The 13,693-nt window shown below is 33.3% G+C and overlaps 1 protein-coding gene across 1 annotated transcript in view; it reads right to left on the reverse strand.

The window, feature by feature from the left end:
• Positions 1-13,693, reverse strand: part of TMEM117 (transmembrane protein 117) — a 146,629-nt gene that overhangs the window by 23,326 nt on the left and 109,610 nt on the right. The gene's annotated exons all lie outside the window — the stretch shown is intronic.

Genomic DNA, 13,693 nt, shown 5'->3' on the forward strand with positions numbered 1-13,693 from the left:
TATATCTTTATCTAAATATCTCATCTAATATTTCAAATTTAAATTATGAAAAAGAACACTCCTCCCCTCCGATAACAAACCTTACCTTCTCTAAATGTTATTAGTTCTGTCATTAGATAACCACCATCTTTACAGTCACTCAGGTCTGTCTTTATTTTCAGTTCATATATAATCAATGTCTGCTCACACTGATCTTTAGCCTTACACTTTTTTTGTTTTTAACTATCATATCCTCAAGCTATCATTCTAAAATTTTTCTTCTCTTCACAGCCAAATTCATAGAAAACTTCTTATATAAATCTTTTAAAATATGAATTAGTCATTCAGTTACATCTGTCTTTATTGTTTCTTCTTATTTGTTTCATTATCTAAAATAAAGGCCCCAAATGCCAAAACTTCTAACACCATCTTCTTAATTTTCTCTAAATTTTTTTTAAATCCTTCTTAATTTCTACATCTTACTTTCTCTAAGATACTTATCATTATATTATAGCAATGAAAAAAACACCACATGTGTTCCAAAATCTTTCATGTAGGAGTCAACAAGTATTTATTAAATATTCATGAACTATATGCCAGACACTGTACTAAGGACTGGTTTCCATAATTCTTTGAGTTTTTTGCCAGGTTCTTATTAGCAATATCATTTGTTTGGATTACTAGTTGTAAGATAATGGTCCTCTTAGAAGGAGACTTCCAATTAAATCCCAAATATGATACAGTTCAGATTTATAGATGCCTTTCTCTATTTCTCTTAGCAATCGAGAAACTTATTACCTATTTCCTCTACTCAAGTGTTAAATTAATATTTCTAAAACTGAAGTCTAATCTCATATTTTAAAAATCCAGTGGCTCCCAATAATTTCTATTAAAACACATGAATTTCCTTCCAAAGGAAGGAAATTTAGAACTATGCCCACACTACTGCTAAGGGGTATATATATATCTAACATCACCACTCACTGCTAGGCTTATATACAAATCAGATTAAAGAAAAAAGAAAAAGACCCCTTTGTATAAAAATCTTTTTTAGCAGTTCTTTTTCTAGTAACAAAGTACAGGAAACAGGTTTTCAACAACTGGGGAATGGCTGAACAAATTTTTATGAATTAATATGAATGTAATGAAATACTATCATGCCATAAGAAATTATCAGGGAATTTCAAAGAAATCTGTCTAAGTCTTATATGAAATAATGCATAATGAAATGAGCAGAACCAGGAGAAAAATTTACAAATAACAATAACAATAAAACAAACATTCAGGGTCATAAATCAAGTAAGTTTCTGGGGCTGGATTTAAACTCAGCTCTTTCTGACTCCAGGCCTAGTACTCTATCCACAATGATAGCTAGCTACTCCAATTATGATCCTACATGGAGAAAATAGATATTTAATAAAAATAGAAGACTTTCAAGCATTCCTGATGCAAATACCAAAGCTGAAAAGAAAAATTTACACTCCAATATAAGATTCAAGAGAAATATAAAAAGATAAATAGCAGTGAGAAATCAAAAGAGACTTAACCAGGTTAGGCTATTTACATTCCTATATAAGATGATTCATGTAAACCCATAAGTGCTTTATCATCATTAGGGAAGTCAGAAAGAATATACTTAGAAAGCATATTGTGGATGTATTATGTTGGAATGATGTCCAAAAATGAGTGAAAGGGTAAGAAAGATATACTGGGAGAAAAGGATAGGAAAAGAAAAATGAGAAAAAATATTTCACATAAAAGAAGTATGCAAGGAAATTTATACAATGATGGGGAAAATAGGCAATATTTGAATTTCACTCTTATCTGAATGGGTTCAAGAAGGGAAAGAGTATTTACACATACAAGAAAGAAGGAAAGGAGGGGCCAAAAGAAAGTGGGTGCAAATAAGAGGGAGGATAGATGAAAAAAGGCAATGGTCAGAAGTAAAACAAATTCTTCAGGAAGGTAAAACAGAGGATAAATATTTCTTAAAAACACAATGGAGGCAAAGACATAGTTAGCAATCATAACTGTAAATGCAAATGGGATGAACTCACCTATAAAACAGAAGAAGATAGCAGAATGGATTAGAACCCAGAAACAACAATGCATTGCTTATAAAAGACCTACTTGAAACAAAAAGGCAATGTTCAAATCAAGGATTAGAGCAGAATCAATTATGCTCCACCTGAAGTTTAAAAGGTAGGGGTATAACCGTAATTTCTGATAAAACAAAAAATTAGATCTCCTTAAAAGAGAAGTTAGGGGAAACTACATCCTTTCAAAATGTATCATTAATATCATTGAATGATATATCCATTGAATGGCATAATATCCACAATATTGAAGGAAAAGGAAATAGACAGTAAAATTATACTAGTGCGGAACCTCCATTTTTCTTCTCAGACATATAAAGCTAACCATAAAATAAACAAGAAGTTTCTTTTTAGATGAATATTTTCCGTTTATAGATAATTATCTTTCTTTTAATTTCTCAGCTTTATTGGCATATAAATCACTTTGTAAGAAAGAATTACTTTTTTTTTCCTTCTCTGTCTTAATATACTTTAATTGGATTAACTATAATTAACTATAATTGGAACTAGAAATTCTATTCTAGAAAGGCTATTTATAGTCATACAAATGAAATAAATAAAATTTCCTTAGAAAATGACCCAGAAATTCTCCTATATTCAAAGAAGGTAAATGAAATTTTAAAAAGCCCACATACAGCAAAATAGTTATAGTGCCATTTTTCTGTAGAAAAGAACTGGGAAATAATAGATACCTATCTATTGGGGTTTGCTAAACAAATTGTAAACATAAATATAATTTAATATTTGGAATATTACTCAGCTATAAGCAGAGTTGTATGTATTAGTACATATTTAACAGTTGGTTCGGGATGGGGGGAATTTATGCAGAAGACACTATTAGGTTTAATATACATTATTAATCTTTTCCCATCAAGTTCTCAAGTCATGTGTCTGTAATCAAAATAATAAATCATGCTATAATTTTTAGCATTTGCCATTTGTAAAGTTATAGTCACACTGAAAATTTCATAATCAGCTCTCTTAAATCACTATGAGCTGACTCCTGCCTATAAGATTAATATAATATACAGAGCATAGAAATACTTAAGTGAACTGATGCAAGATAAAGCAAAACACACACACACACTACACACACACACACACACACACACATATACACATGCATGCACATTTATACACATACACTTTTCTTCTCTCTTTTCTTTGTACTACTAAATAGCTAGATTGGATAGAGGATTTACATGTTAGGCTTAGAATCAAAAAGACTTGAGTTTAAATTCTGCTTCACTTCTTGGGGAGTATCTTTACATTTCAGAAACTAGATAACCTCTTCAGAAAAAAATGGGGATAATAATAACTTTGATGCCTATATATTATAGAGTTGTGAGTATTTAATGCAATTAAATAATGTTTTGCAAATGTTAAAATCCTAGGTAAAAGCTAATTCTTACTTCACAATAGCCACATTCCCCAGGATGAAGTGCTTAATGTAACTGGAACCAATGTAGACTAGACCCTCAATATGCCTCAAGATAAGAGGGATCTTCATCAAGTCAAATAAGTACTTAGGTATTAATATTTGAGTCTTCTTGGGTAATAGCAAGATCTGGAATAACATACAATCCCAGGAAAACATATTTGAAACTGGAAGAGATATTCCAACTTAAATAGTCCAAAGCCCAGAGAAATATTTATAAGTATTCTTTTCTTTTTTTATCCTTTATATTTCACTAGTCTCCCTTTTCAATTCCAAAACATGAGTTGAATTAACAGTTTAAATAAAAGTTTACTATTATTGTGATTCAGAGTAATATTAATTCCTTTAAGAAAAGTGTATTTACATTTGTTTTATATACCACAATAGCATTTACTTTCTTAGGAAAAAATATATCACCTCTCAACTTCTTGACCAAGCACTACATAAAAAGAGACAAATATTTACATGAATTTCTCAGTTCTGTTTCTTACCTGTAATTTTTATATAATCAATTTCATCCTATAATGACAGCAGAACTTAAATGAACAAGGTAGGTATGACTAGTGTTCTTACATTTTTAGTAATAAAGATCCATCAGACTTTTAAACATTAATTTAAAATGTTTTAGTTGTTCTTGCTGGAATAAAACTGGGCTACTTTACTTTCTGTTGATAATCCTTTTAAGTATTTGAAGATTGAAATTACTCTGTTCTTACATTTGCTCCTCATATGAGATGACTTCAAGAGTCACCATTTTTATTGTCTTCATTTGGATACAATGTAGTCTTGTCAAAACTTTCTTAAAATATGGAATTCATAATTTAATTTAACACTTCATCTGATAATTGCCAGGCACACATTGCTTGATTTCCATAATTATTTGTGCATAAATGGACCTTAGTTTATAATAACTTTTGTTTTGTTTGGGTTAAACAACAAAAACAAACCTGTGATCAGATAGAAGATGAAACATTATATCTCCATTATCTTTTCTACAAAACAATTATATTGACTCCCTTTTTTAATATTTCTGAAATAATTTAAACTTGTAAAAGGCAACATATATTAGTTTCTAATCCTAGAAACTGTAAAATAATAAAATATGTTTCTAGTTTTATAATTCTATAGATTTTAGAATGAGGACTAACGGCAACACACAAAAATGACTCCAATTTTAATAGTCTCTCTGACAGAAACTGAAGATATTGTTACTATGCCCTTAAAGGACAGGGAATAATACTTTGAAGGGACTAATAGTTTGTAATTCTATCAGGAATCTGTGAGTTAATTATAAGAGCTTGACTGTAATATTGTTTGAGGCTAAAGAGCTAAATGTCATTGTATAAGAGTCTGAGATAAAGCTACATTGTGTCATCTATTAAGAGTCTAAGAGCAGTGTAGGAGAATGGACTATTTGAGACTCTTGAAAGATATTTCGAGGGATTTGAGAAAAAGAGATATTCTAGAAAAAATATTCTGAAAAGAATTTTTGAAAACTTTTGATTACTATCCTGAGAACAGAATTTTTAAACTGTGGCTTTAGTATCTGTGCAGGAGTGAGTAGTTATAGTTAGTGGTTATACAACAGATTAAGACTATGACCTTTCTCACAATTAATATATAATTGAAACATTTATCTTTATTTTTAGTAGACAATTGTGAATAAATTAAATTCATTAATGTTTGTCTAAAATCACAATGAAGTTCGATACCAAAAGAACAAAGCAAATTAATTAATAAAATATTGAGATTTTATTTATGAGGAAATATCAAACCATACCACTTGATTTTCTTTGAATGAAGCATGATAAAATAAGACAATGAGTCAAGAAATAATATGAGGATAATGGGGTATATTTGTCTCTGGGAGTACCTGAGAGGTGTTGATCATATTTTCCAAACAATATCTATAGCCTTATCTCCCCCTATATTCCCTGGAGAACTAGCAAATAAATTGTTTTTAGACAACAGCAAAAAAACATCAGTGGGAATATGCTCTATAGCCTTAAAAACTGCATGCTAAAAATAATTTCAATAAATCATCGAAGCCCACAAATTGTATAATCCCTGGTCTAGTATTTTAAGCCTTCTCATATTATCTCAGAATTCTTGTTGTATCCTGTTTAGAGCTCCCAAATTGGGGTGACAAAATGCACTGTTACTTTCTAGAGCCCCCACGCCAGGGTGATTAAAATATCCTGCTTTCTAGAGCGCCCAAGTTGGGGTGACAAAACATACCATACTTTCTAAAGCTCTCACACGGGGTGATTAAAATATATCATACTGGTGGAAGAGTAATGAGGTAGGACTCCTGAAGATGTTGGGAAAATGGAACGCATTTATTTCAAGGACTTTCCCCTTTTTATACCCTCATACCCTTATGTAACAAAAACACCGGGCATGCACCCAGTACATTCTGCGCACGTGGGACCACATAAACAACTTGCTATTGAACATTGTTTGCCACCTGGTATCACTCTTCCACCTGGTATTGCTCTGCTTCAATCACCACCCCCACTTCTCAGAAAAGCCAAGAGCCCTTAGGGGAGAAAGGGAGCAGAACCAGACATTGTCATCAGGTTCCCTCTGGGCTGAAGGGTCTTATATCTCACCGAGTTTTCTCACTGCCTGTGATCCTCTACAAATTCTGATTGATTTTAAAACAGCTTAGAAAAATTGAATTTTAAAGATTGAAAATGACTGTTTAGAAAAGAAAAAATGAAGTCCTTACATGCCAAACTGTGCCCTTCTAAGACTTAGTGTCTTTGCCACCTCATTTTCCTTAGGAAGCCTACAAATGAGAAAGCTCCCTCAACTTTAAGTTAATTAAAATATATTTTTGCCTTATTTAGATAAGGAGTTGTGTCCTTTGGACCTTACTATAAGATTTCTGTGTTAATGAGAAAAGAACTGTTGGCATTTGAGTAAGTTTTTTTTTTTTTTTGAAATAACAGAGAAGCTAAATAAATCATCTTAAGTCCCACAACTGAATATAAAAATAGCCAGACAGCTGAGGGATCACATGAGGGCCCTTAACAGTGAGAGAATGCAAAAGAAAGCAGAGATCTGGAATTTCAGTTTTGTTTACTAACTATGATAAAGAAACTGTTTGAAATTTTTATGTCATTTCAGAGGACTTTGAAAATTTGGGTACAAGGCACTAGAGAATGAACTTTAAAAAGCAATGTTTTATTATTAATTATTTTTTACTAAATTAAAATTCATTTCTTTAAAATTTTGAGTTCCTTCCTTCAGGCTCTCCCCTAGTCATTCAGAAGACAAGCAATATGATATCCATTATACACATATATGTATATATTCTTACCTCTTAGAACCAGTTCAAATAAGAGTGAGGTTCAAGTGTTCACAACCCCCACAAACTCCATTTTCTCCTCCACTGTAAAAATTTTTCTTTGCATAGCTTTTATGTAAGTTAAATTAGAATATTTTTCCATTGATTTTTGGATTTCAGAAGAGAGATGTAGAATGAAGTGACTATGGGCAAAAAGTAACGAATAATGAAAAAAATTAGGGCTAACTCCATTTCTCTATTACACTGCTAATAATTTTGAATGGAAATTTATTTCAGTGCTTAACAAGATTTTTTTTCCTAATAAGCATTGCTAAACACTGATAAAGATGCAGAATTCAGTATGGAGTAGTAAAATATTCACCACCTTTTGACCAGCAGCTCATTGTATGTTTGAAACCCTGGGGTACTTGAGGTTGACTTTCAAATTAAAGTTGTCTATCAGACTACAAACCTGAATTCAAATTTAGCCTTAGACACCCAACTAGTAAGTGACTTTAAGCAAGTCACTTTTTTTATTTTGAGACATCAGAATAACATGATTTCATAAAATAATTTACTTGGTGCTCTGAGGCAGGCATGTGTAATTGAGTATGATGAAAATTATTGAAATACAAATTCTTTATTATCTTCTTTTCACAGAGTTGCTTATCAGCAGTAATTCAAATAGGTCATTAAAAAAGAAATTCAATTACAAAAACCTGAAATAATTCTGCTGCCTTTTAAGAAGAAGCTTACTGCTTAATTAACAATTAAAGTTTTAAATTGTTTTTTAATTGCCATTTATGCTGGATCTTTATCACTGCCTACATTGTTATATGCTTCTTCTAGTTATCTCTCCTTTAGTCTTCTCCATAAAATTCAAGTGTTAACTCCCTATGCCAGGACCTAAGCCCTGCTACAAGTGCTGTTCTGTGCCAAGAGAGGAAAAAGGCCAATACGGGAGCCTTATTCAACAGGCTTATGCTAGGACAAGAGCATTGTGGGCATTGCTACAGTTAATACCTGAGTGCATCTGCATGTCTGGCCAGGCTATGCCAACCACTGTCACTATCCTAGCTAGTCCATCACTGTTGATGAGATCAGAAACCACCACATGAGATGGCTCAGAGGGATTCTGTCTTATTATGCCAGGCTTAGGATTTCTCTTTCCTATCAGTGGTCATCCTCTTTCATACAAGAAGTTCTTCCTGCTGTCAAGTGATTGCTCCATCCAAGGAACCAGGAACTTTAGTTCTGAAGTGTAGGAATGCCCAATTTAGGATTTTTCATCTAGAATTAGGGAGACTCAAGGCAAAAACAACATTGGCAGTAGCCACTTATCCCAAGGAGGCAGGGTGTCTGAGACCTGAGCTCTGTAGGAGTCCCTTAATTTGAGTGGGAGACTGACAATTGTTGTTCATAGTTTATAGATGTGGAATGAGAGTGAATGCTGTTTCTCTTTTAAAATGTATGTAGCATCCTCCATCCATAACAACTGGGGGAAAATAGTACACATTTATCCATACCCCAAACTCTAGAAATGTCTCTGGGCTCTATTCTAAAATATTCTAAAATTATCCAAATAAAACCAAAATGTAGCTATCATATACTTATTTTTTATATCCAGGACAAACATGACCACAGTTTTGTTTTGTTTTGTTTATTTACACCAGCATGTGTTCTTAATTGAGAAAAGAGGATTTGTCTGTAATCACTTATTTCCTTGTAAAATCCTCAACAATCTATATTAGGCTTGCTAAGTGGTAACAAAAGGAAGGTAAAAAAGCATAACAAGTCCCCATTGATGAGAGGAACCTGAAACTGAAGGGAGAACCCCAAATTCTCTCTCTGAAAACTTCTTCAAGGAGAAAGTCTCCTTGAATTCTGGCCTCTATAAAAGACCCCTGCCCAAGGGAAACAGGATAAATAGCTTCATTCTGTTATCCTGAGAGAGGGGTACCACCCTCATTGATAACACTCACTACCCATTGAGGTGAAAATCAGTCCAGAGACACTCATTCAGTTTCAAGATTTTCTATTCTGATTCCAGCCCAGGCTGCACCCAGCCCCCATCAAGAACTGCCCCAACTTCAACCATAAAATGTGCCAACTTGGAGCCCAGTCCTTGCAGAGGACCTAATATGCCATGCTATGCCAAGGAGCTTTCTCTCTCCCTGCCAAAGCAGCAACCTCTGCCCTCTGAAATGATATTCTCTTTCAGTGTTACCTTCCCTTTATCTTTCTCACACATTTCCCTAATAAGACTTTATATCTCTCTATCGGGATTTCTCTGCTAGAAACTTTACTTCTCTGTCAGGACCTTACACCAACTAATTCAGTCTTTCTATTCATTCATAGCAAAGACTCATTTGCCAATGCCAATAATAAACTTCCTTTTATCAGTCTAGCTTTTCAGGTTTGTAAATTCCTTTACGAAGGACCTCTGCTCAGCCAGAAGGGGGTTCCCAAAACTCCCTACCCTGTGCCAAATGCTAAAGGGATTTAGGGGAGCCAAACCTCTTCATTTGGTTCCCTGAACCCCAAACCTGCCATTAACCTCATCATTTAACTCCCTGATTTAACTCCCTGATCACCAAGAACCCTAATCTCATCATTTGGTTCCCTGACCAGGAACCCCAAAATCTAGACCTCATCACCATGACAGAAGGCTGGCAGCTCCCAGAAGTGACTTGTAGGCTTCTCCTCACAATTAAAGGAGTCTCTTTCCGAGAAAGGATGATCCCAATTTGTGGATCATGGATAGTAAATGGGTGGTAATACCTGATTTTTGATGAAGATAGATAACTATGTGAGAAAGTTTACTGCCTTTACTATAGCCCTCATTTCTGGTACTATTTCCATATGTAGGTTTTTTCTAATCTGGGGGAAAAAAACATTATGCATGGCAAAGATTTGGCATCATCCACCACCTACATCAGATAATTTAGAAACAGACACAGTCCTTCTAAAAGGAAGGGCAAAATTTGGGATTTCTGGTTTTTATTCATCCATATTCAGGTATTCTTTACAGGAAATGCTATACTGTTTGTTTTGTTTTTGCTAATTTCTTGGTTTAGACGTTATTTTCCTCATTCAGTCCTGCCTATGTTATTCTTTCTTCATCCTCAGGGATTCCTGAAGTCAGAGTTAACCAATTATAATAGCCCTAAATTTAAGTGATCTTCTAGAAGACCTTAAAGATCTTAACACCAATTGGTGGAATGGGGGGAGGGGAGCAATATTCTAAGTACTTCTTTGCCACACTCCATCTCAGGTTTTTTCCTTAAAAGACATTGAAACCAATTTGACATCTGATTGGCTTATGGATCTAAGTCTTGACCCATTTGTGCAGTTAGTCACCTGAATATAAAATATTCAAAACACAGTGGGCTGGGATTCTTCTCTGACATTTCAGATAACAGACCAGCATCATGAACAAGACTGGAAAGCTTTGGTCAGGTGAATCAGTTTTATCTAAGACAAATAGTTCTTTCCAACTCTGAACATTCTTCCCTTGTAGTATCTAAGTTTCTTTTTGTTTTGTTAAATGAATTAAACTTGTTTCACTTCATTCTAGTTTGGGGGCCTAATTTAACAGAGTTCAAACTGAATCAGACTCAACTTATTACAACTATCATTGGGCTCAGTATTTCACAAATCTGTTCACTTCGAAAATGGAAAATGTAGAGAAAAAGACTTAATGTTAAGAGGTAGAAAAAAGAAACATAAAAAACATAAATAGACTATGCCTAACAGGAATGAGTATTAAAATATCATTTCTTGGTACCTAAAAGTTATCTTTTAAAATGGATATAATAGGTCTTACACTTCATCTGTCTATTGTTTTCAATGGATGTCTTTTATTTACCTTAATCTGACCCAAAAAGGGTTATGGAGAGAAAATGTGGGGTTTTATTTGTAAACTTGTATAATCAAAATGAACTCCTTTATATTATCAAATCCTTCAAAAATCATAATGCATCATACAAATCAAGAAGTATTATAAAACTTCCAATATATCTGGAGCTCGATATTTAGTATTCAAATCTCTTAGGAACTAAAATCTTGAAAATATATATATATATTTGCATATAGATCTTGAAATATGTCTAAAAAGTTTCTATGCAATAAGAGTTAGCTATTTGTGATAAATGACTTGACAGTATTCATGAATATCACCTTAACAATTGATGGAAGTATCTCTCGTTCCTCAAGTTCTCTAAGAAGACTTAAGGAAATAGTATAACCCCAGTTGTTAGTCTTTCTGCATCCTCAGGGAGTCCTAAGGTCAGGATTAAAATCTGTCTAAAGACAGACTTTATTTTTTTTAGTTTTGTTCAGACTAATCTGACTTTAAATAGCCATATCCATTACAATAATCTCTTTGTCAGGCAATCAGTTTCTAGTGAAATTCCAGCTATTCTACAGTTACTAATGTTTGACAAATCACCAGTAATTTTTTTCACAAACCACCTCTGCATTCCAGAAGACTGTTGTATTAATTAAAGGGCACATAGATTCACTGGTAGAAAACTGCTGATGGAAGATCTTTATATCTAGCCAGATGAATAAGAAATTTATTGAGATAAAAAGCAGCTTTCAACAAAACATTTCTAAGATATTTTTGTGAGGGATTTCATGGGAAAATTATACAAGCAATTATAAATTGCTGGACTGGGAGTGAAAACTCAGGGTTTGAATCCTATTCTTTATTAACCATACCATCTACAAAAATGCTCATTTTGGTTTTTTTCTCTTTTTTCTTTTGTCTTTTTTCTTTTTTCCATCTTATTGTTGGATATAATATTTCTAGTACTATATTAAATAATAGAGATGATATTGAACAACCTTACTTTACCCAAATGATATTGTAAATATCCCTATTTTTATCCCCATGGTAAAATTCTGGTCCTTAGTTTTCAGTTTTATTGAATGTGAAGACCGAATTAGCACCCTGGATACTTTAGAATCAGCTGGAATCAGGATCAGCAAAAGTCCTAGGTCTTTATTCGTGGTCTTTAGAGATAGGAGTGAATTGGATGGACGTAGAATCTCCACAACTTCTCTTCTTTGTCTCCCAACCAGAAGTGACTGTAGCTAGTCTTACTCCACCTCCTACAATTCTCTGTATACACCAATTATCGAGCCAGCACAGGATAATGGGAAGGGCCATTTTCTATATTTTCCAAACATATGCTTACAGAGTATTGTCCAATCGGTAGTTAGCCTTAAGTGCTCGGTTGTCCAATCTCAGTGCATTAACTCAAGAGTTTCAGCCCATTACAATTGAATAATGAGTTATTGAAGAACTCATGTTCTAATGTGGAAACAACATATAAAAAAATTACATGTGTATAAAACATAAACGGAAAAGGTACAAAGGAATCACAGAAGAGGGAATAGAAACATAAAGGACTCATGAAGCCAGGAGGATTTGAGACGGGTCATGTAGGAAACCAGGGAAAGTAAGAAGAAGAAATGAGTACTCTAGGTATGAAGGTAATGCAATGAAAAAATCTTAGGGTCAGGAGTTGGATCACAGGTATAGAGTTGGATCACAGAATGAATGAAGTATAAGAAAAGAAAAGAAGAAAAAAAGGCCAGGATAGAAAGGGCTTCAAATGATAAACAAAGAATTTTATAGTTGATCCTTGAAGTAATAGAACAACACTGGAGTCTCCAGAGTAGAAGAATGATATAGTTAGACTTTATTTTAGGAAAACAGCTATGTGAGAAAAGAATTTGAGTGTAAAAAAAATAAGGCTAAAATTAGGAGCCAATTGATAAGATGATGGAGTGATTCAAATTTGAACTAGGTTGAAAGTCATGAGAGGGAAGAGAATGGGACAGGTGTGAGATGGTGTGGAGGAAAAGCAAGACTTCATAACTGATTGAATTTATAGGATGAGAAAAGTAAAGAATACTCCATGGTTGTGAACCTGAATACTTGAAGGATAGTGATGTTCTTTGACAGAAATGCAGATGTTCAGAAGGTCAGATTTTGGAGTGTATTCTGGACAGAATGAGATTGAAGTGACCTCGGAAAATGTAGGTGAAAAATTATAATGGGCATTTTGGTGGTGTGGGACTGGAATTCATGAAAGAGAATGGATATATGCATAGAGATAACTATTAAACTAATAAAAGCTGATGGGATGACTTAGAGAAAGTATATAAACATAGGAGGGAATAAGGCCATGGACAGGGTTAGGGGACAGGATGTGGATAATAATCTAATAAAGGAGGTAAAAAAGGATTTACCTTCGAGGTAGAAGCTAAACAAGGAGAGAGTCATATCAGAAAAACCAAGGAGGAGAGACTATACAGAATAGTGTCAAAGGCCATCAAAAGTTTAAAGAACTGAGAAATCATCAGATTTAGCCATTAAATTCCACAAACACATAATATTTTATAAACAGATGCAATATTCTATATTTTAAAATGAAATGATAAATGAAAGTCAAATTTGACTTTCAAGTTATCTGTGCCCTATTTTGTAACTGGCACAATTCAAATTATCAGCATTATATTGACAATTCATAAACTATTGCCAAGTTACCACAAAGATATTAAATACTGAGTTTAAACAAATATATGCAAACTAAACTTCTCTTGAGAATGCAACAGTGACTTTGCAGTCCCTATCATCCTTTTAAAAAAATTTAACATATTTGGTATTCACAGTGAACTAAATTATATATACTTCTAAAACAGTCTTCCCTTCAGGCATGGCAATTTGTTTTGTTGTTGTTGTTGCTATTGTTGTTATTTTTAGTTAATGTTAACTTAAGAGGAGAAGCCATTGATAACAATCAAGAAAAAAAATCTAGGAAATAGTTGGCCATTTTATAGATAAGATGAAATGCCAAGAAGTATCTGATAACTTCC

This window comes from Antechinus flavipes, chromosome 5 (assembly GCF_016432865.1).
Source record: "Antechinus flavipes isolate AdamAnt ecotype Samford, QLD, Australia chromosome 5, AdamAnt_v2, whole genome shotgun sequence".
Lineage (NCBI taxonomy): Eukaryota > Metazoa > Chordata > Mammalia > Dasyuromorphia > Dasyuridae > Antechinus > Antechinus flavipes.